This window comes from Somniosus microcephalus, chromosome 31 (assembly GCF_052327205.1).
Source record: "Somniosus microcephalus isolate GS21.2 chromosome 31, FLI_Smic_1.0, whole genome shotgun sequence".
In the NCBI taxonomy this organism is placed as follows: Eukaryota; Metazoa; Chordata; class Chondrichthyes; order Squaliformes; family Somniosidae; genus Somniosus; species Somniosus microcephalus.
Window position 1 is genome coordinate 1,433,562 of NC_141017.1, and position 23,973 is coordinate 1,457,534.

Below are 23,973 nucleotides of genomic sequence, written 5' to 3' on the forward strand. Positions count from 1 at the left end.
TGTACTGGAATGTGCTGTATTGTATACTGGAATGTGCTGTGTGTAGGGCTCCGCCCATACCTGGCCCCGTTTGTAAGCTAGCTTTCAGTCTAGCCCCAGTCTCCAGAAGGACGACATCTCTCTCGCTTACGTGTTTCGTTCTAAGTTAATAAAAGCCTTGTTTTGTTCTGCTACCTTCGAGTCTCGGAATTATTGAGGCACATCAGATGTTTTCACTCTTTTGATGAGCGGTTTGTATGCCGGGGCTAGAAACAGGGAGAGGTGGTCAGACTTCCCAAGGTGGGGGCAGGGAATGGCCTTATAAGCATCTACAATGCTTGTGTAGACTTGATCCAGTGTGTTCTCCCCTCTTGTGGGGCAGGAAACATTCTGGTGGAATTTCGGGAGTACAGATTTTAGGTTTATGTGATTGAAGTCCCCCGCGACGATAAAAGCTCCGTCTGGGTGCGCAGTTTGTTGTTCACTGATGGCCCTGTAGAGGTCCTTCAGTGCTAGTTTGGCATTAGCGTGTGGTGGGATGTAGACCGCAGTGATGATAACAGCCGTGAATTCCCGAGGCAGGTAGAAGGGTCTGCACCTTACCATGAGGAATTCCAAATCAGCCGAACAGGATCTATCGATTATGTCCGTGTTAGTGCACCAGGCATTGTTAGTGTAAATGCACAAACCGCCTCCCTTGCTCTTACCGGAGTCTGCAGTTCTGTCGGCGCGGAAGACCGTGCGTCCTTCTAGCTGAATGGTGGTGTCAGGGATGCCGTTGTTCAACCAGGTCTCTGTGAAGATCATGGCACAGCATTCCTTTGTCCTTTTCTGTGAGGAGAGATCAAGTTTGATCTCATCCATTTTATTTTCCAGTGACCTGACGTTGGCCAGGAAAATACTCGGGAGGGAGGGTTTGTGTGGGGCCCTCTTCAGCCTATTTTGGATTCCGGCCCTCTTGCCCCGCTTCTGCTTGCGTCCTCTGCGCGGTCTGCGCCGACTTCCGGCTGGGGAAGGACGCCACGCTGGTCCCGGGGGTCGGGCGATGTCGGGAGGCAGATCGACGGCGCCGAGTGTGAGCCGCACGCAGTCGGCCCCGATATCGAGGAGCGTCTGCCGGCTGTACCTCAATTCCCGTATTAGCAGAGTCCAGAAGAGACTCAGAAAGAGGGTAAAAACGCTCAGTCTCGGGAGAGACAAAGCCGCTGCGTCCATGCGCGCCGCCATTTATTTATTTTTTTTGGTGCTGTCTGTGTCTGTGAATGGAGATGTCTGAGTCTGTGAATCGAGCTGTCTGGCTCTGTGAAATGAGCTTTCTGAGTCTGTAAATGGAGCTGTCTGGGTCTATGAAAGCAGCTGTCTGGCTCTGTGAAATGAGCTTTCTGAGTCTGTGTATGGTGCTGTCTGGGACTCTGAATGGAGCTGTCTGAGTCTGTGCATGGAGCTGTCTGGATCTGTGAATGGAGCTGTCTGAGACTGTGAAATGACTCTGCTTCTTTGAATTCAGATGTCTGCGTCTGTGAATGGAGCTTTCTGAGTCTGTGAATGGAGCTTTCTAAGTCTGTGAAATGATCTGTCTGGGACTGTGAATGGAGCTGTCTGAGTCTGTGAAATGAGCTGTCTGGGTAAGTGAAATTAGCTTTCTGAATCTGTGAATGGAGCTGTCTGGGTCTGTGAATGGAGCTGCCTGAGTCGGTGAATTGGGCTGTCTGGGTCTGTGAAATAAGCTTTCTGTGTCTGTGAATGGAGCTGTCTGGCTCTATGAAATGAGTTTTCGGAATCTGTAAAATGGAGCTGCCTGTGTCTGTGAATGGAGCTGTCTGGACCTGTGAATGGAGCTTTCTAAGTCTGTGAAATGATCTGTCTGGGACAGTGAATGGAGCTGTCTGAGTCTGTGAAATGAGCTGTCTGGGTAGTGAAATGAGCTTTCTGACTCTGTGAATGGAGCTGTCTGGGTCTGTGACAGGGGCTGTCTGGGTCTGTTAAATGAGTTTGCTGAATCTGTGAATGGAGCTGTCTGGGTCTGTGAAATGAGCCTTTGGTGTCTGTGAATGGAGCTGCCTGTGTCTGTGAATTGAGCTGTCTGGGTCTGTGACTGGAGCTGTCAGGGTCTGTGAATGGAGCTCTCTGTGTCTGTGAAATGATCCTTCGGTGTCTGTGAATGGAGCTGCCTGGATCTGTGAATGGAGCTGCCTGGATCTGTGAATGGAGCTGTCTTGGTCTCTGAATGAAGCTGTCTGTGTTTGTGTATAGAGCTGTCTAAGTCTGTGAATGCAGCTGCCTTGGTCTGTGAATCGAGCTGTCTATGAAATGAGATTCCTGAGACTTTGAATGGAGCTGGCTGCATCTGTGACTGGAGCCATTTGTGTCTGTGAAATGAGCTTTCTGAGTCTGTGTATGGTGCTGTCTGGGTCTGTGAATGGAGATGTCTGAGTCTGTGAATCGAGCTGTCTGGCTCTGTGAAATGAGCTTTCTGAGCCTGTAAATGGAGCTGTCTGGGTCTATGAAAGCAGCTGTCTGGCTCTGTGAAATGAGCTTTCTGAGTCTGTGTATGGTGCTGTCTGGGACTCTGAAGGGAGCTGTCTGAGTCTGTGCATGGAGCTGTCTGGATCTGTGAATGGAGCTTTCTAAGTCTGTGAAATGATCTGTCTGGGACTGTGAATGGAGCTGTCTGAGCCTGTGAAATGAGCTGTCTGAGTCAGTGAAATGAGCTTTCTAACTCTGTGAATGGAGCTGTCTGGGTTTGTGAATGGAGCTGTCTTGCTCTGTGAAATGAGCTTTCGGAATCTAAAATGGAGCTGTCTGCGTCTGTGAATGCAGCTGTCTGGGTCTGTGACAGGAGCTGTCTGGGTCTGTTAAATGAGTTTGCTGAATCTGTGAATGGAGTTGTCTGTGTCTGTGAAATGAGCCTTTGGTGTCTGTGAAATGAGCCTTTGGTGTCTGTGACTGGAGCTGTCAGGGTCTGTGAATGGAGTGTGATGAAATATTCCATTCATCACTCATCAGTATTTCTCTGCCTGTGACTGTGGTTGGTTTCAGTTTCATTTCCATTGTATTGTACTGTGTGTAGGGCTCCGCCCATACTTGGCTCCTATGTAAGCTGGCCCAGCCTGCAGCACATCCAGTACGGCAGACCTCTGGATGGAAGATACATTCTCCTCTGTGTGTTACCTTCTAAGTCAATAAAAGCCTTGTTTTGTTTCGCTAACATCGAGTCTCGGATTTATTGAGGCACATCATGGAGCTGTCTGTGTCTGTGAAATGATCTTTCGGTGTCTGTGAATGGAGCTGTATTGGTCCGCGAATGCAGCTGCCTGGGTTTGTGAATCGAGCTGTCTGTGAAATGAGATTTCTGAGACTTTGAATGGAGCTATCTGGGTCTGTGAAAGCAGCTGTCTGGGTCTGTGTATGGTGCTGTCTGGGACTCTGAATGGAGCTGTCTGAGTCTGTGAATGGAGCTGTCTGGATCTGTGAGTGGAGCTGTCTGTCTGTGAAAAGAGCTCGCTGAGACTGTGAATGGAGCTGTCTGGGTCTTTGACTGGAGCTGTCTGTGTCTGTGAAATGAGCTTTCTGTGTCTGTGCATGGTGCTGTCTGGGTCTGTGAATGGAGCTTTCTGTGTCTGTGCATGGTGCTGTCTGGGTCTGTGAATGGAGATGTCTGTGTCTGTGAATCGAGCTGTCTGGGTCTGTGAATGGAGATGTCTGTGTCTGTGAATCGAGCTGTCTGGGTCTGTGAATGGAGATGTCTGTGTCTGTGAATCGAGCTGTCTGTGTCTGTGAATGGAGCTGTCTGAGTTTGTGAATGGAGCTGCCTGGGACTGTGAATGGAGCTGTCTCGGTCTGTGAAATTAGTTGTCTGGGTCTGTGAATGGAGCTGTTTGTGTCTGTGATGGGAGCTGTCTAGGTCTGTGAAATGAGCTGTCTGTCTCTTTGAATTGAGATGTCTGTTGTAGTGTATGTACCTTTAAGAGAGAACTACTTTTCCTGTATACTGTAGTACCGGCAGTGACCAGACCTGTATATAAGCCTTGAGCAGGCATCTGTACTGTTAGTCTTTAGACTACCCTCCTCCAGTAAACACCTGTTGATTGTTAATCTGCAGCCTCCATGTCGTTATTGAAGAACACCATACCTTAAGATTCACGGATTCAACAGTGGCGACGAGGTCGATTCGAATCTACCTGCAACTCTGCATTTCCTTCAAAGGATTCGCTCCGGGAGGACGTTGGAAGAAAGTCGAGGCCAGAAGCACAGGCATCGACCACGAGCAACCGCCCAGTCATCCGGCAGAGAGTGAACATCGCAGGGGAGGCTGTTAAGAGCTGGGCTTGGTTCTCCAGCCACGACGATCCAGCAACAGACTGGCAACAGGTACAGCGCAGACCCTTCCCGGACAGCGGCGGCTGGAGCTGACCGATGGCACAGAAAAGGCTGAGCAGCGTCGATGGGGTAAGAGAGAGGGTAAAGCGCACAGGGCGCAGCCGGGGGTTGAAGACCGAGCAGCGTCGACGGAAAACAAAAAAAAGAGAGAGAGGGTAAAGCACAGCCGGGATTTAGGACCGAGCGGCGGCAACGAGAGAGGCGCATAGGAGAACGCGCAGAGCGCAGCCAGGGCTCAAGGGCTGAGCAATGTCCGCGGGGAAAGAAAGGAAGCGCGGGAGACGCCATTGAGCCGCGGAGAAGAAGGGAGAGCGCGGGAGACGCCATTTTTGAAGCCGCAGTGGAAAAGAAGGGCGAGCGCGGGAAGAAAGGGAAGCGCGGGAGACGCCATTTTGAGCCAGCGGAGAAGAAGGGAGAGCACGGGAGACACCATTTTAGCCAGTCTAACCACACCCAGGGATGCCGAAGAGTGGCAGTGTCACAGCGTTCGACAATGAAGTCGAAGATTGGGCGGCATATGTGGAACGCATTGAGGTGTACTGCAAGGCGAATGAAGTGCCAGATGCCAGGAAAGCACTGGTTTTGTTGAATTCCATGGGTGCAAAAACTTATGGCTTACTGCGAAACCTAATAACCCCAGAGAAGCCAGTGGATAAGGATTTCGAAAGCATAGTGGAAATCCTACAGGACCACTTAAACCCCACACAGCTGCTGATAGCAGAAAGATTTAAGTTCCACAAAAGGAACCAGCAGAAAGACGAAAGTAATGCTGAGTATTTAACGGAACTGCGCAAGCTATCGAAACACTGCCAGTTTGGAATGGGACTAGCAGATACGTTAAGGGACAAGTTTGTGTGTGGGCTTCAAAGTGAAGGAACCCAGAAATGGCTTCTATCAGAAAAGGATCTTACGCTGGAAAAGGCTTTCAGCATGGCAGTATCACACGAAGCAGCCGCATGGGGCGCTGCAGAGCTACAACGGAGACCGCAAGAATATGGCACAAATGAAATGTCATATGGAGCAGTGAAGTGTTATCGCTGCGGCAGAACAACACATGACCAGAAGGATTGTTGGTTCAAGGACCAAGTGTGCAGACAGTGTGGAAAAGCAGGACACATAGCAAGAGTCTGCAGGTCGGGAAAGAAAACCAGCAGCAAGAAATCTCCACAGGAGAAGTACAAAAAGGTACATAAGGTGATGGAGAGTAGTTCAGACGAACAGAAAAGTGATACAGACTCCGGAAGCAAGGAGCTGGGTTGTCTGAAACTACATAACGTAATCAAAATGAAGGATCACCAAACTATCTGGGTCATGCTCAAGATAGACGGAGTCCAAGTGAAAATGGAATTGGACACAGGATCAGCCCTAACAGTCATAAACCGAAGGGACTACAAGCAGCTATTTTCACATATACTCTTGAGAGATACAGAGATTGTCTTGAAGACGTACACAGGGCAAAAAGTCTACCCCAAAGGAAAAATAAGGGTGAACGTGATATACAACGGCCAGGAAATACCAAAAATGGACCTGTGGTGTATGTAACCTGTTCCACCTTAAGAGAACTACCTTAAGAGATGTACTACTTTCTCTTGGCTGCTGTATACTGTAATACCGGTGGTGACCACACCGGTATATAAACGTTGTGTAGGGATTTGCTGGGCAGTTCAGCCCTGACCTCCGAATAGTAAAGACCTGTTAAAAGTTATTCTTGTGGTCTGTGTCCAGTGATTTATAATAAGCATAACTGGGACACACAGACTTAACAGGACCTATATGTATTGCCGGATGGAGGACCACCACTACTAGGACGTGAATGGATCCGGAAGATAAAATTAGATTGGCATTCCATACAGGCACTGACGGTAGAGGCCAAAAAGGATGACGACGTCACACCTGGACGACTGTCAAAAATGCTAACTGACGCACAAGAAGTGTTCCAGGAGGGACTCGGAACACTAAAAGGCATAACAGCGATGATTAAAATAGAGGAAAATGCAAGCCCAAAGTTTTGTAAGGCCAGACCGGTGCCTTATGCGATCCGCCCAGCCGTCGAAGCAGAGCTGGAAGGTTTGGAACATTCAGGAGTACTGTCCAAAGTGGACTGGAGCGAGTGAGCTTCACCCATCGTTCCTGTAATGAAGAGGTCATTGAGTAATATGCCTGGGGAACCAAAGAAGGTTCGCATCTGTGGGGACTTTAAGGTGACAGTGAACCCAGTCCTTCACACGGTACAATATCCACTTCCGCGGATTGAAGATATTTTCGCCTCGCGATCTGGAGGAAAACGCTTCACTAAGATTGATCTGGCCCAGGTGTACCTGCAAATGGAGGTAGAAGAAGCCTCGAAACAATACCTTACGATCAACACTCACAAAGGTCTCTACCAATACAACCGGCTGGTGTTCGGGGTAGCATCGGCTCCGGCTATTTGGTAAAGGGCAATGGATCAAGTCCTGCAAGGGATTCCAGGGCCCCAGTGTTATTTGGACGACATCCTGGTCACGGGCAAAAATGACAGTGATCACCTCGCCAACCTGGAGCAGGTGCTCACTAGATTGAAGGGATATAGGCTACGAGCTAATCGCCACAAGTGCGAGTTTTTCCAGAAACAGATCTCGTATTGTGGCCCCGTTATTGATGAAGAGGGGTTACATAAGTCCCCTGAAAAGATTGAGGCAGTAGTCAAGGCTCCAGCACCGGAAAATGTGTCACAACTGAGGTCGTTCCTTGGGCTGGTGAACTACGACCATAAGTTCTTACCAAATTTGTCTGCAGTATTACACCCACTGAACAACCTACTGCAGACGGGGGTACCATGGAAGTGGAATGACAAATGTAAACGAGCTTTCCAGAAGTGCAAAGAATTGATCACATCAAAAGAGGTATTGGCCCATTTCAACCCAGCACTACCAATTCGGTTGGCATGTGATGCATCACCCTATGGTATTGGAGCGGTGCTGTCGCACAAATTCCCAGACGGGTTGGAGAGGCCAGTAGCCTTTGCGTCTCGGTCACTAACCTCAGCCGAGCGCAACTACGCCCAGATTGACAGCGAGGCCCTCAGCCTAGTATGGGGAGTAAAAAAATTCTACCACTATCTGCATGGGCAGAAGTTTACCTTTGCTGACTGACCACCAACCACTTGTCTCCATCTTTAATCCAAAGAAGGGCGTTCCGGTGATGACTGCACAACGGCTACAAAGATGGTCCCTTTTTCTAGGGGCGAACCAATATGAAATAGAGTATAAGGGCACGAAACAGCATGGAAATGCTGATGGGCTATCACGCCTGCCACTGCCTACTGCGGAGGAAGCACCAGCAGTGGACCCTATCGAAATATTTTATTCGTCAATAATTGAATGCTTGCCAGTAACTAACGCGGATATAGAGAAGGAGACCCGAAATAATCCGACACTGTCTCGGGTATATGATTTGACGGTGAAGGGATGGCCAACACATGGCAACTCATTGTTGCCAGCATTCTCATCCAGAAGAGAACAGCTGTCAGTATGCCAGGGGACAGTGACTTGTGGATCCCGAGTGGTAATTCCACCCAAGTTAAGGGAGAGAGTGCTCAATGAGCTTCACGAAGGCCATCTGGGAGGGGTGAAAATGAAAAGCCTTGCTAGGGCTTATGTGTGGTGGCCGGGGATCGATCAACAAATCGAGGACCTAACAAAGAGCTGCTCAGGATGCCAGAAGGTCCAAAATGCACCACCACATGCCCCTCTACACCCATGGGAGTGGCCCTCTTCTCCATGGCAAAGGGTGCATATTGATTTTGCTGGCCCATTCATGGACTCAATGTTCTTAATAGCAGTGGATGCGCACTCGAAATGGCCTGAGGTGATCAAAATGTCCTCCACCACTACGGAGAAAACGATTGCAGTCCTACGGACCATATTTGTCAGGAACGGCTTGCCAGAGCAGATTTGCTCTGATAACGGACCACAGTTTGTGTCCGAAGAGTTTCGGAAATTTATGAGAAGGAATGGGGTAAGGCATTACACATCCGCCCCGTATCATCCAGCCACAAATGGATTGGCTGAGAGGTTCGTACAAAGCTTTAAAAAGGCAGTAAGGGCCATGTGCGATGATGACATTCCACTACAGCATAAGGTGGACAATTTCCTGTTAGCCTACAGAAACGCGACACATGCAGTTACCAACCAGCCCCCGGCCATGATGTTCTTTAACCGAAGGTTGAGATCTCGTCTGGATTTGCTCAGACCAAATGTGCGAAGAAATGTTGAGGATAAGCAATTCCAGCACATCAATGAGAAGCCGACAAGGAGCTTCAAGGTAGGACAACCAGTCTTGGCCCGCGACTACCGAACAGAGAAATGGCAACCCGGAACGATATGCACACGGCAGGGGCCACTAATGTACACAGTGGATGTCGGGGAGAACATTGTGAGATGCCATGTCGACCAGATCCTAGCATCACAGGATCGAGTCAACCCCATGTCTCGCGTACCTGGGGATGAACCCGACATACCGGTAGCATCTACCCCAGAAACAGTAGCAGCGGAAACTGATGAACTAACCGACGACAGGGGGCCAGAATCGCCTTCGCACCAAGAACAAGACACTCAGGAAAAGTGCTATCCAGAAAGGATCAGGAAGCCGCCCCAAAGACTGAATCTATAAATGGACTATTTCAGTTAAATGTGCATGTTAAAGTGTTAACTGTTATTTGAATGTTATGTTACTGTTAATCTAAAAGGGGAGGAATTGTAGTGTATGTACCTTTAAGAGAGAACTACTTTTACAGCTCCTGTATACTGTAGTACCGGCAGTGACCACACCTGTATATAAGCCTTGAGCAGGCATCTGTACTGTTAGTCTTTAGACTACCCTCCTCCAGTAAACACCTGTTGATTGTTAATCTGCAGCCTCCGTGTCGTTATTGAAGAACACCATACCTTAAGATTCACGGATTCAACATCTGTGTCTGTTAATGGCGCTGTCTGAGTCTGTGAAATGTGTTGTCTGGGTCTGGGAGTGGAGCTGTCTGGATCTGTGAATGGAGCTGTATGTGTCTGTGAATGGAACTGTCTGGGTCTGTGAAATGAGCTTCCTGAGATTGTGAATTGAGATATCTGAGTCTGTGAAATGCATTGTCTGGGTCTGTATATGGTGCTGTCTGGGTCTGTTTATGGAGCTGTCTGGGTCTGTGAATTGCATTGTCTGGGTCTGTGAAATGAGCTGTCATGGTTTTTCAATTGAGACGTCTGAGTCTGTAAATGGAGATGTCTGTGTCTGTGAAATTAGTTGTCTGGGTCTGTATTTGGTGCTGTCTGTGTCTGTGAATGGCGCTGTCTGGGTCTGTGAAATGAGCAGTCAGGGTCTTTCAATTGAGATGTCTGGGTCTGTGAATGAAGATGTCTGAGTCTGTGAAATTAGTTGTCTGGGTCTGTGAATGGGGCTGTCTGGGTCAGTGATTGGAGCTGTCTTGGTCTGTAAATGGAGATGTCTGAAATGTGAAACGAGTTGTCTGGGTCTGTGAATGGAGCTGTCTGAGTCTTTGAATGGAGGTGTCTGGGTCTGTGAAATGTGTTGTCTGGGTCTGTGAATGGAGCTGTCTGAGTCTGTGAATGGAGCTGTCTGAGTCTGTGAATGGAGCTGTCTGAGTCTTTGAATGGAGATGTCTGGGTTTGTGAAATGTGTTGTCTGTGTCTGCGAATGGAGCTGTCTGGATCTGTGAATGGAGCTCATAGAGTCATAGAGTTATACAGCACAGAAAGAGGCCCTTCGGCCCATCGTGTCTGCGCCGTCCATCAAGCCCTGTCCAATCTAATCCCATTTTCCAGCATTTGGTCCATAGCCTTGTATGCAATGGCATTTCAAGTGCTCATCCAAATGCTTCTTGAATGTTGTGAGGGTTCTTGCCTCTACCGCCCTTTCAGGCAGTGAGTTCCAGACTCCAACCACCCTCTGGGTGAAAAAGTTCCTCCTCAAATCCCCTCTAAACCTCCTGCCCCTTATCTTGAATCTATGCCCCCTTGTTATTGACCCTCCTACTAAGGGGAAAAGTTCCTCTTTATCTACCCTAGCTATGCCCCTCATCATTTTGTACACCTCAATCAGGTCCCCCCTCAGCCTTCTTTGCTCCAAGGAAAACAACCCCAGCCTGTTTAGTCTTTCTTCATAGCTGAAGCGCTCCATCCCAGGTAACATCCTGATGAATCTTCTCTGCACCCTCTCCAAAGCAATCACATCCTTCCTATAGTGAGGCGACCAGAACTGCACACAGTACTCCAGCTGTGGCCTTACCAGCGTTTTGTACAGCTCCATCATAACCTCCCTGCTCTTATATTCTATGCCTCGGCTAATGAAGGCAAGTATCCCATATGCCTTTTTAACCACCTTATCTACCTGTTCCGCTGCCTTCGGGGATCTATGTACATGCACACCAAGGTCCCTCTGACCCTCTGTACTTCCTGGGGTCCTACCATTCATTGTGTATTCCCTTGCCTTATTTGTCCGTCCAAAATGCATCACCTCGCACTTTTTAGGGTTAAATTCCATTTGCTACTTTTCCGCCCATCTGACCAACCCGTTTATATCGTCCTGTAGCTGTCTGAGTCCGTGAATTTAGCTGTCTGGGTCCGTGAATTGAGCTTTCTTATTCTTTGAATGGAGCTGTCTGGGTCTGTGGAATGCTCGTTCTGAGTATGTGAATGGAGTTGTTGGGGCTAAGAAATGCACTGCCTGAGTCTGTGCATGGAGATGGCTGGGTCTCTGAAAAGAGGTTTGTGTGTCTCCCAGTACATTCAATTCCCTTGGGTTTATATCCAGGACCATCCCCTGTATTATGACTTGGTACATTCCATTCCCTCGGGTTTATATCCCGGACCACCCCCAGTATTATAACCAGCTACATGCCATTCCCTGAGTTTTATAACCTGGAGTATCCGCTTTATTATGTCCTGGAACATTCCATTCCCTGGGGTTTATATCCCGGACCATCCCCTATATTATGACCCGGTGCATTCCATTCCCTGAGGTTTATATCCCGGACCACCACCTGTGTTATGACCCGTTTCATTCCATTCCCTGGGGTTTATATCCCGGACCAGCCCCTGTGTTATGACCTGGCACATTCCATGCCCTGGGGATTATATCACGGACCACACGCTGTAATATGACCTGGTACATTCCACACCCTGGGGTTTATATCCCGGAGTATGTCCTGGTACATTCCATTCCCTGGCGTTTGTATCCCGGACATCGCCCTGTATTATGACCCGGTACATTCAATTCCCTGGGGTTAATATCGCGGACCAACCCCTGTATTATGACCTAGTACATTCCATTCCCTGGGGTTTATATCGCAGAACATCCCACGAATTATGACCTGGTACAGTCCATTCCCTGGGGTTTATATCCCGGACTACCCCCTTTATTATGACCTGGTACATTCCATTCCTTGAGGTTCATATCCCGGACTCTCCCCTGATTTTTGACCTGGTACATTCCCTTCCCTGTGGTTTATATCCTGGAGCACTCCCTGTATTGTGACCAGGTTCATTCCATTCCCTGGGGTTTAAATCCCAGACAATCCCCTGTATTATGACCCAGTGCTTTCCATTCCCTGGGGTTTATATTCCGGACCACCCCCTGTATTATGACCCAGTACTTTCCATTCCCTGGGGTTTATATTCTGGACCACCCCCTTTATTATGACCTGGTACATTCCATTCCCTTTGTTTTATATCGCGGACCATCCCCTGTGTTGTGACCCGGTTCATTCCATTCCCTGGGGTTTATATCCTGCACCATCACCTGTATTATGACCGGTTTCATTTCATTCCCTTGGGTTTATATCCCAGACCAGCTCCTATATTATGACCCGGTGCATTCTGTTGGATTGCAAAAATAGGCCTGTGAACCGAAGCCTGAATCCTCCAGTCTCTAACACAGAATCACAATCACAGAATCACAGAAACCCCACAGTGCAGATGGAGGCCATTTCGGCCCATCGAGCCTGCACCGACACATATCCCACCCGATCCCCGTAACCCCTACACCAACACATATCCCACCCTATCCCCGTAACCCCACGTATTTAATCCCCCTAACACTAAGGGTCAATTTATCATAGCCAATCAACCTAACTCACACATTTTGACACATTAACCATTAGGCTATAATACTAGAAATTAGGCTAGAATACTAGAATACTAGAATACTAGAATACTAGAAATCATATTTAAAGGATGATTAGCTTCACATTATTGAGATATATATGTATCAAAAGCATACATGTAGAATTTAGATAAGCCTGGTTGCGGCCTTGCTGGAAGCTACTTTGTGGAGTCTCAAAGTCTGAAAACTATGTGCTTACTGATAAGGGTAACTACAACTACTGTGAGATGTTTAGTGTCACAGGACACCTCAAGGTGGGCCCTGACAGTTGAGTGACTAACCACGTCAACCAATAAGAGAGTAACTGTAGTGACGCTGTTTGTACGTATATGCCCACATTTTGTAACCAGTGGGCGTTGCCTATTGAAAGGTATAAACATGCTTGTATCACTGCTTTTCCTTTGAGAGTTAGGTGTGAGCTTGAGGAACCTAGCCTCTCTCCCTTTGTGCACAAGGCCTCCCGGCCGTTTTCTAATAAACTTTAACTTTGTCAGCAGTTCCGTCTCTCCGTCTGGTTTTGCTCTGAAAATTCGAGTCTAACAGTTGGTGTCAGAAGTGGGATACTGTGCTTCAGGTAGGGTCCTGTATTGGAGGGTGGAGGTAGAGAAAGGGGGTTCACCCCTCTGCTTGAGACAGGGAGGTGTTTGCCCCTGTATAAAGCCCTTGAGGGCGAGGTCGGTAGGCCTACAGAATTGAAACGCGTGACTCGGCAGAAAGGGACTAGGCTCGCCATTGGAGACAGGGTTTGGTGGAAGCACCTGCTACAGTATTAAAATTATCCACGTAGTTAAATTATTCCTCATGGAGACCACGGATTGACGGAATTGACTGGACCTGAATGTGTATTTCTGATTTATAGTATAAGCTGATTTAGAGTCTAAGGTGATACGTTTGTGCCGATTAAAGTATAAGATTAGTGTAAAGTAAGTAAGTTAAAGTATAAGATAGAGCATAAGGATATACATAACGATAGACATGGGTGACGAGGGGAGACCCCTTTCAGCGGACGTTCCGGCTATGGCCACCAGTGTCACAGTTGTTAAACGGGTCCAAGAGGCTAATTTAAAATACCAATGTGAAATGATCAGGAATGGGTGGAAAGAAATGAGTCCGATAGCTGATCAAATAAAGTGGTGGGCGGGGCAAAAGGATGCTAAGCAAGCTAACTACGTGTGCTAGTTGGTTGGATCAGATGGGACCCATAATCGTGGATAAAAGGGGAAAACCGTCTCTGCTACAGGACTTCTTGAGACCTGTTCAGGAGGCTAAAGTTCCAGTTAGTACTCTCCTGCACCTGGAGCCGTCAGAGACTGAGAATTTAGATGATTTAAAGAATTGGGGGGGGGGGGATTGTCGAGGCCATAGAGGCTCAACAACACAAGACCCCACAACCCATGGCCCCCATCCGAATGAATCCAGGAGTGAATGCCGACAATGCAAAGATAGGTGGTAGGGGCGATATGGGCGAGTCCCAGCCATTCATGTCCCAAGAAAGATCTAGCATTGTCCTTCTCATTCTCATTCCCGACTTAAAGCGACACAATCCCAACGTCGATGTATGGGTAAAAATACAAGGCGTAAAAGATATCTTCGAGGTGAAATGTCCCTTCATGTTTAAATCATCTAGTTGTTACAACTGTCACATATCCGGTCACCTGTATAGAGATTGCCCCACGAGGAAGAAACGGTGTACCAATTGCAGGCGCCCTGGACACCATCAGGCCACTTGTTATGGAAAGGGTGGAGGGAAGGAGGGACAAGGACCCTGAGGACCCAGTCAGGGTCCCCAGGGACCACCGGGGGGGGGGGCTTGTCCGACCAAGAGTTGGAGGGACTACGGGCCCTCCTCCTCCCACCACCACCCCCTCACAACGGATTCTGGACAGGTCCTCTGGACCCCTGGTCTCAAGAATGCTTCGCGTTTATTGTCCGGTCCACTCAGTATACATGGACCCCGCTGCCCCAGGGATCCCACAATGCCCCCACAAGTTTTCACGAGAGTCTGGAAAAGGTTCTCCAACCAGCACTAGCGGATATCTGTATGCAAGATTCCGCTTGCCTTCAGTATGATATTCTCATCGGCAGCCCCTCGCCCTCAGCTCATTTGGACGCCCTGACATGTGTCTTGGAGTCTTTAATCCTGGGTGGGTTTAAACTGAATCTGACCAAAGCTCAAGTTGGGCTTCCCCGGGTTACTTATCTTGGTCAGATCATTTCCCCAGAGGGAAGAACCCTGACTCCCGAGAGGGTTCAAGCACTTTTACAAATGCCGTGACCTGTCACTGTCTCTGGCCTGCGGAGCGTGATGGGATTGTTCAACTACAGCCGCACATACATAGCCGACTTCACTGAATTGGCAAGTCCCTTAAATAACCTCCTAAAGGGAGGGCCCCCGGGAGAGGCAAGACTGGATTGGACATCTGAGGCAGTCGAAGCCTTTGATATGGTCAAAATCACTTTGGCCAATGCGCCTGCCCTGGGTCTCCCGGACCCCGCAAAACCCTTCCACCTGTGGAACTGGGTGGGCAACTGGGCGTATAGTGCAGTGGTGGGACAATTCCGGGATGATCGTATACGACCAGTAGGATATTATTCTTGCCCGGTACCGCCCTCCATGACGGGACAGCCCCCATAGAGCCCATGGTAGGTCCCGGTAAGGTAATCCTACACACCCATCACAGCCGCGTTAAACTTCTCCCGGGCAGCCTGAAAACTATCTCCAACCAGAGGCGTGCGAGATGGGAGGCTTGTTTGTTAGGTGGGTGGGGTCCGGATCGAGGTGGTAACTGACCCTCGAACAAACCCGGCACCCTTCCTGATAGATGAAGGGACACCTCCCAATTCCAGACTACCCTCCTGACGTACCTACGTATGCTCAGTGAGGCCAATCAGGCCAATCACTTTCGGGTTCAACACCTACAGGAGGCACAGAATGCCAAAAAACTGAGGGGGGGGTGGTTTGGAAAACACCCCCTTGTGTGGGACAATGGGTGATGGTTCAGCGACCGGTTCGAGGTACTTTTGAGCCACGGTGGGATGGACCTTTCCAGATCGTCCTTAGTACAGGAACCTCCGTTTGCTTACAGGAAAAATTGGATGTAAGGTAGAGACACTGGAGCCAGACTAAGCCGGTGATGATGCCCGGGGAAGGAATCTCCCCGAACCCTCAGGACCCCTAGGGCTGAGGATAAACAAACTGCAGAATGCGTTCCTTCATCTTCAGTGTACTGTCTCTTTAAAAGCCTGCGCTTCCCTTTTCAAGGTTGCAGGCTGCGCTCTCCCTCTCTCCCTCTCTCTCTCTCTCTCTCTCGATTGTTACTGCTGCACGAATGGATTTGATTGAAGTTGAGTGGAGTGTGTGTGTGTCAACTGCTGTGTAACATGCAATGAATTATGAAATGAAAACGACCCTATGGTTAAGAATAATGCGAGTTAACTTTCTTTCCTTCCCAATATTAGGTTAGGACCAAGTTCGGAGGATTAAGTCGATTCTTTGGGTTGTTATTTACCTATCTCTTCCTTACAGATGTCTGGGCCCGGCCTCAGTACTATCACCACTCCTGCTCACCCTGACTGTTATACGACCCTGACCTGTCCCAGGACATACCCCTTGACTTTTGAGTTCTGATTATCTCCCTTTTGTGATAGGCCTATTGGACCCATCATCTTGCACCCCAGCAGAACACAGGTCCCTTATTTACCCTATAGTTCATTGTTATTGTGGCCTTGACCCACCCCAAGCCACTGCCATGGCACCGGCCTACAGGCCATTGATTTGCCCTCTTATGAAGGAAGGACCCGCTAGTGGATTGGTATTCACCCAAAGCGGAAACGTATTGTACGACAACGTATGAAATGAATTAAGTTTCAGTCTAAGATTTAACCTTGGAGTTGTGGTTGCTATGGTGAAATCTTCCAAAGCAGTTTGATTTGATTTGTTTAAATATGAAAAATATTTTTTCTCCAGTTATATTCAAAGTTTTTACAGTATTTTGGAAAGACATCTGAAGAAAGGACAATAAGAAATATGATGTAATTTACTTTTTTCTGCAAGAATGTGCTATTTTGTTTTGTTTTATTTGTTCACAGTTTTACAAAAGATAAGCTTCAGCCTTAAAGTTACAGTTGCCAATGTGCTTGGAAGAAAATGAATTTGAATGTTTACAAGGCATGAGTGATTGTTTCTTTGTTAATGTGGCTTCTTTCTTTTCCAAGTTAGTTTTAAAAAATTGGTCTGGATTAAATTGGAGTTATGAGGTTAATTAACCTATTAAAACCAGACTTTCATTGTGGCCATGGTGAAATTCTGGTTGGTGTAAATTTGTGTAGACCGCATTGAATAAGATAACTCCGCTCCGTGAGAACATCCGATAGTGGCAGGTCCCTCTACAATATTTAAGTGTTCGTGTTTAGTTAAAGTTTTTTTTGTAATTTACGTGAAGTGACGCAATTGCGTGCGCCTGATAATGTTTTGCTCCACCTGCTTTAAAACCTGCAAAGGAGTTAACCCTTTCCACTGACAGCTGTTTAAGTTCACCGAGCAACAACTTTAGTGTGAAGTTTAAAGATATTGGACATTATTAAATTTACATTTCTTAATTTTAAGTTAATGTTTCCCCACATTGTTAGAAGGAAAATTAATAATTGATAAATTAACCCCTCGGGCTCTAAGCAGAGTCACAATGGATTTGCTTCTTTCTTTTGTTATATGGAAGCTACCTTGTAAACTAATTGCAGCACTTCTGTCTCTAAGGTTAAAACACTGTGTAAGCCACCTAGCTTGGGAATCACTTGTTTCTGAAATTGGAAATGGAAGATAAATTGATAGGTTTTGTCAATGTTTAATTTCATTTCTGTCAGTTCAACTGTACTGCTGTTTGGATTTTGGGATAATTTTGTATTAACAAAATGGACTCAAGCACTATATATTTGGTTACTTTTGGGAAAATAAAAGATCCTCTAAAATAATGATAAAGAAAAAAGTGTTAATAACTTGGATCAAGTGAGAATGTTTGATCTATGTTTTCAATTTTAAATATTGTACTGGACAGTAAAGTTCCTCCAGGACTCATGAATGAGATATGAATGGTAATTAAAGGAAAGTGATTGAAGGTTTAAATTGAAACAGGAGAATTACAGTACTGAATGGGAATTTTCAAAATGTTCTAGTGAAAGTAAGGAAAGTGTAGTTAAGAATAGTAAATTGACAGCTTTCTCTTGGAGACATGTGTGTCCCTGCCTTTAATGAACTTTAAAGAAAACTGACTTTGATAGTCTGGTCACTATCCAAGGCATCAGGACCATGCAGAGGAAGATGAGCAAAGACCTCCAGACGACTACAATCTTTTGATAAGATCACCTGAAAGCCCGAGAAAGACTTGTATCGGATGGCACGTGTGGCATAATATGGAGATACCGGTATGAGTGTGCAAATGTGATTCATTACGTATGAGGTAATTACCATCCGCGAATGTATGGTGAGTTTGCACTGAAGAATGGGTCTCAGTCTGCTCAGTTACTTGACAACAGCAAGACAGACATTAAATAGTTAATGTGGCTCAGGAGAGTGAGACAACCCTTAAAGCATTAACACATACTCCATCGAGAAACTATCTAATTAATGAAACAATCAGAATAGAGTTAAAGACACTGGTATCTGTTAGAGGGATTGAAATTGAGGTTGAAAAATCTGGATTGGGACAATTGAGGGCCAAGGAGAAATCATATTTAATAAGAATTATCCACAAGATGGATAAGAGTAAAAGAGGTCTGGAGAATCTTTTAAGTCCATGATTTGTTGATTAGATGTTAAACTGTAATGTCACTTGAAATGATTGTAAGTCTGAATTTAACTGTGACTGTAATAATTGTGTTTTGTAGGTAACAGAGCGTGGGAAAAACCAGTGTGAATTTAGTATGAGGTGATCAACCAACACGTTTTTAAGTATGAGCTGCACAATTGTGTGGCACAACTCAGATACTCAGATACGACATTCCCCTGTTGTTTGAGGGTTTCTGTGAGCTCATGATGCGACTGAACTCCTCCCCCAAAGCATTTTTATGTGTTGGGGTAAGACAACTCGAGAATGGATCTTGAAATTGACAGCATAGAGGACAACTCACACTGGTGGGATATTTGGCTTAATATATCAGCACACCCTTAGGTTCGTATTATTTCACCCGCTCTGGTATTTATCCAACTTGTAATGATAGTGTATTTGATATATGTATACACTATGTAGTAAGACTTTGATACGTAAGCCCATTGGGTGCTCATGCCCATGACTAACCAGCATTAACAAATTAATTGAGCACACCAAAAGAGAAGATCTGAAGCAACGTAGAGGAAACCCCAGGCGGGGTAACATCAGGAAAGATAGAAGAAACAGAGGATGCCCCAGGCGGGGCAGAATTGGAACACCAGAACAGTGAATTGAATTTAAGTAAGGGATCAGATCAGGGCCACTACTGCCAGATCATGTGATGCAGCAATAGGAGCAGCAGGCGGAGGAGGAAGGATAGACTGGGGACTAAATATACGGATCCACCCATGGATCCGACTTTCCAACCCCGCCTTAAGGTTCCCTTTCGGGGGTTGGAAGGGGGGACTGTTGGATTGTAACAATAAGCCTGTGACCCGAAGCCTGAATCCTCCAGTCTCTAACACATTAACCATTAGGCTGTAATACTAGAAATTATATTTAAAAGGTGATTAGCTTCACATTATTGAGATATATAAGTATTAAAAGCATACATGTAGCATTTAGATAGCTGCAAAGCATGATGGGATGCTTGACCATGAACTCTTTTTAACTAGTACTGTAGAATAGCTGACCAAAGCAGATTCGCCAGACTGCGGGCCGCCACCCCACGTATTTCCAAACATTTTGGAATGTTGTTATCAGCTTCACAGAAACAGTGTTCAACATAGCTTGCTCTTCTAAGAGACAAGGAGAACTAGCCACAGAGTATATGGTGTGTTTGCTCGATGGTTAGGGGAGACACATGTCCTTTGAAGTTACAAACCTTCAGACACTAGCTCCTACTGTAGAATTGGGCTATACAACATTTATAAGAGAAGTCTCTAAAACTCCACAACAAGTTGTGGCCACCAAGTTAAACACTAAAAGGAATCAGCCATTTCTGAGACAATCCTTGCTTCAAACACCTTATCTCCCTTTGGAATGTTTGCTCAAAGCCTGAGCTGACATTGTTTATACCAACAAGCTGTTCTCGAGAGATTAATGAAGTAACCGTGCATCTCCAGGGCTAGCCCAGTAGCACCAGGGGGTGATAAGCTTGGTTGCGGCCTTGCTGGAAGCTACTTTGTGGAGTCTATGTGCTTACTGATAAGGGTAACTACAACTAGTGTGAGATGTTTAGTGTCACAGGACACCTCAAGGTGGGCCCTGACAGTTGAGTGACTAACCACGTCAACCAATAAGGGAGTAACTGTAGTGACGCTCTTTGTACGTATATGCCCACATTTTGTAACTGGTGGGCGTTGCCTATTGAAAGGTATAAACATGCTTGTATTGCTGCTTTTCCTTTGAGAGTTCGGTGCAAGATTGAGGAAGCTAACTATTCTTTCGTTATGCACAAGGCCTCCCGGCTGTTTTCTAATAAACTTTAACTTTGTCAGCAGTTCCGTCTCTCCATCTGGTTTGTCTCCGAAAATTCGAGTCTAACAATTCCGTTCCTTGGGGTTTATATCCCGGAGCAACCACTGTATTATGACCCGGTATATTCCATTCCCTGGGTTTTATATCCCGGACCATCCCCTATATTACATTCCATTCCCTGGGGTTTGTATCCCGGAACAACCCCTGTATTCTGACCTGGTACATTACATTCCCTGGGGTTTATATCCCAGACCATCCCCTGTATTATGACCCGGTTCATTCCATTCCCTGGGGATGATATCGCGGACCACCCCCTGAATTATGAACTGGTACATTCCATTCCCTGGGGATTATATCCCGGACCAGCCCCCATATTATGACCCGGTTCATTCCATTCCCTGGGGATGATATCGCGGACCACCCCCTGTATTCTGACCTGGTACTGTCCATTCCCTATGGTTTATATCCCGGATCACCCACTGTATTATGACCTGGTACATTCCATTCCCTGGGATTTATATCCCGGACCAACCCTGAATTATGACCCGGTTCATTCCATTCCCTGGGGATGATATCGCGGACCACCCCCTGAATTATGACCCGGTACATTCCACTCCCTGGGGTTTATATCCCGGCTCACCCCCTGTATTATGACCTGGTACATTCCATTCCCTGGGCTTGATATCCCGGACCACCCCATGTATTCTGACCTGGTACATTCCATTCCCTGGGATTTATCCATGCTGACTCTTGCTGATTTATCCGTGTCTTTCTAAATTGAAGATTTATCCTGTCCCTCAGAATTGTTTCCAATAATTTTCACTCCACTGATATTAGGCTGACTGGCTTGTAATTATTCAGTATATCCCTTTCTCCCTTTTTAAACAACGGTGTGGCACCACACCTGTAGCCAGAGAGGATTGTAAAATGATGGTCAGAGCCTCTGCTATTTTCTCTCTTATTTTTCTTAACATACACTTCATCCGGGCCTGAGGATTTATCTACTTTAAAATATATTATACATGGGAATGGTATTTCAGCGTAGTGAAGAGCCGAGTCTTTGGGGCAGCAGATTAAATGATTTGCTTAATTTCTACTAAAATAACAATGTAAACCATCTCTGACTTTACAGGCTGTTATGGCAGGGACAGAGAAAATACATCTCACACCCACGGAATTGTACTTGACTGAGGTCCTGCTAAACATCTGAACCCTCGGACAGAAGAAGGAGGCTGTGATGTTGAGTCTGAGCGTTGACTGGCCGCTGCTTCTCTGCGCCCTCTCCTGCAATGTGTTGGTGCCCACGGTCCCCGGGCACAGTTTCAATAACTGCATCCAGGATGCCAACCACAATGGTACCGTCTGGTGCATCCACCGCTTCCTGACACAGGTCTCCAGTGCTGTGTCCGACCTCCCAGCCAGCACCGTGCACTTGAACATCTCCCACAACTGGCTCACCCAACTGCGAATGGGCAGCTTCCACAGCCTGCCCAAGCTGCTCACCCTGCCGCTGGATTATAATCAGATTGAGAGTGTTTGCTGCGGTGTGTTCAGTAATCTCACCAGCCTGCTGACCCTCAACCTGTCCTACAACAGTATCTCTCGTCTGGCACCTTTGGACTTCCTACATCTTGGAAAGTTAGGTCACCTCCTGCTCCATCACAACCGCTTGGTCACAGTTGAACCCAACGCCTTTGCTGCATTGGACAATCTTCAAACACTTGTTTTAATCACCAATAAACTCCAGAATTTCTCCCATCTGGTGAGCGCCGTCTCTGGGTTCAGTAATCTGATGCTCCTGGATCTGGGCAACAACCCATTGGCCTCGCTGCAACATCCCACCAAACTCCTGCCCTCTCTCCAGTCCGTCTACCTCTCCAACAACTCTCTCACAAACTTTGACTGATTACGGAACTTCCGCAACAACATTCTCAATTTGGACCTGTCCAATAACAAACTCTCCGATGCTTTAGAAATTTCTAACTTTGACCAGAGGAACATCTCGTGTTTGATCATCAGGACCAACCCCTTAAATGTCACCGAGTTTCTCAAATCTGCAAACCTGGATCTACAGAAGGTTCAATACTCTGGGTTAAGGCTGCACTGACAGAGCCAACATGTGCCACTATCTGGGTCACAGGTCCATGCAGTGCCTGGTCCTGCAGAACAATTAGATCTCACCCACCAACTATGACCACCTAATAAAAGTCACAGCCACATCTCACGCCTTGCATATATTAACAGCTGTTCAACGATGGTAGGCACATCTGCCAAACACATAGCTGGTCACTCACTCACACACTTTCCTTTTTCTTGGAGGACAAGTTTGCTCACAACATGTGAGAGCCGCTACGATCGGGAGGAGTCGAGGCGTACCTGCAACCCCTTACAGACCTGGAGGAGCGAGAGGTCTGCATCATTGGAGCCCAGTTCTTGGGCGCTGTGGCCGTCAGAGACGTCGACACCCTTGGGGAGAACAACGGTATGTTCATCACCTCGCACTCTTCTCTCAAACCACATCACCCTCACACCACATGCCTTTCCCACTTTCCATCTAAGTGTAATATTATCATTCCCTGCCAATGCAACGTAACAGCTTAGTGCTATAACGGCGTCAGTAGGTGCTGGCATCCAATCTCAAACTGCTCTCCTGCAGTGTCTCACCTCCTGACTCCCCAAAGCCTTTCCACCATCTACAAGGCACAAGTAAGGAGTGTGTTGGATTGTTCTCCACTTGCCTGGATGAGTGCAGCTCCAACAACACACAAGAAGATCGACACCATCCAGTACAAAGCAGCCCACTTGATTGGCACCCCATCCACCACTTTAAACATTCACTCCCTCCACCACCGGCGTACCATGGCTGCAGTGTGTACCATCTACTGCAGCAACTCGCCAAGGCTTCTTCGACAGCACCCCCCAAACCTGCGACCTTTACCACCTAGAAGGACAAGGGCAGCAGGCACATGGGAACACCACCATCTCCAAGTTCCCCTCCAAGTCACACACCATCCTGACTTAGAAGTATATCGGCCGATTCTTCATCATCGCTGGGTCAAAATCCTGGAACTCCCTCCCTAACAGCACTGTGGGAGTACCTTCACCACACGGACTGCAGCGGTTCAAGAAGACGGCTCACCACCACCTTCTCAAGCTCAATTCGGGATGGGCAAGAAATGCTGGTCTTGCCAGCGACGCCCAGATCCCATAAAACGAATTATATATTTTTTTAAGTCTTAGATTGATTCCACACAAGCGCTGACTGCTGCCATCATCACTGGGTCGCAAACAGTCCAAGGGGGATCTGACGGTGCCATTGCAGGCCAGCAATCTGTGTCTGAGCAGAATGTTCCAGATGCTGAGGTTCTGCCCCGGAGGAGAGGCAGTGTGTCGGTCGAGCAGGAAGGTGCTGTCCTCTCTCAGGATGACAGCATTCCTGCTCCCACCACTGCCACTCTACCATTGCACTTGTCACAGTCTGTAACCCAGCCATCCCAGACTGCTGCCGCCCATGCTGAGGTGATGCAGGCTGCAGCTTGTCCTTCCAGGCCCTCAGCTGCTCCACGCATCCTGCAATGCCACATGAAGTCTCTGGCTCCCACATTCAGCAGCCTTCCACCATCCTTGCTGCAGCTACTGGGACCACATTATTGAGGAGCAGTAGTGTTGGGAGGGGGGATTTCCAAAGGGGAGGGAAATCATTGAAGAAGGGGGAGTAAAGATTACTTTAGTAGCAAATGGGGGTAGCGTGTGTTAATATATTGATGTCTTTGTAAATATATTGGTCTGTTTGTGAACAAATAATTATGCTTCTAATTAAATATTTGTGTTTGGTAACAAA